Genomic DNA, 604 nt, shown 5'->3' on the forward strand with positions numbered 1-604 from the left:
TGCCTTCACTGACCAAACTACTCAAGAGCCTCACGTGTGAGTCTGCTCCTATGCTGGGAGAGGATCTGGCCGCCATTGTGACTGCTGTTACTGAATGGGTACCAGCGCCTGTGGAGCGTTCAGGTGGCAGGGCGGGGCTTCTCATCGCTGAATATTACTGACATTGACATTACATTACAGACATTTAGCAGACGCTCTTATCCAGAGCAACTTACACAACTTTTACATAGCATTTTTTTTTACATTGTATCCATTTATACAGCTGGATATATACCGAAGCAATTTCGGTTAAGTAACTTGCTCAAGGGTACAACGGCAGTGTCCTTACCCGGGAATCGAACCTGCGACCTTTCGGTTACAAGCCCAGTTCCTTACCCACTGTGCTACACTCCGTCCTGGATACGCTGCTGGATGGCTAGTGACAGACAGTGATTCACGCGCTGAATGCAGTCGCTCTGCGTGTGATTCATAAGCACACCCGCGCTGTGCGAAACGGCTCCGGCAGCGCTGGACCCGCTGAATCTTCTCTTTTCCTGCCAATGGCTTCATTTCCACTCAGCTCAACCGGAGACTGAAAGGGTGAGGAATGAGAAGAGAGGGCGAG

Source organism: Anguilla anguilla, chromosome 6, assembly GCF_013347855.1.
Source record: "Anguilla anguilla isolate fAngAng1 chromosome 6, fAngAng1.pri, whole genome shotgun sequence".
In the NCBI taxonomy this organism is placed as follows: Eukaryota; Metazoa; Chordata; class Actinopteri; order Anguilliformes; family Anguillidae; genus Anguilla; species Anguilla anguilla.